Raw genomic sequence first — 241 nt, 5'->3', positions numbered from 1 at the left:
AAACATACACACACACATACACTTATCTACACTAGAAGATATGAGAAAACAAAACCAAATCCAATTTGGAGTGAAATTTAAAGAAATAGAATTTTATGTCCTTTGAGATACCCCATGGATCAACTATATTTCTAATCGTCACTATAATTCTCTGGGACAAAATATACTTCAGTATTTCTCCCACAATGAAATGACAAAATGAAATGTTTAGATTAAAGTATGTTCCAAAATTGAAGAGATG

Source organism: Vombatus ursinus, unplaced genomic scaffold (genome assembly GCF_900497805.2).
Source record: "Vombatus ursinus unplaced genomic scaffold, bare-nosed wombat genome assembly UNPS02015143.1, whole genome shotgun sequence".
In the NCBI taxonomy this organism is placed as follows: Eukaryota; Metazoa; Chordata; class Mammalia; order Diprotodontia; family Vombatidae; genus Vombatus; species Vombatus ursinus.
Note: the sequence above shows the minus strand (reverse complement) of the source record.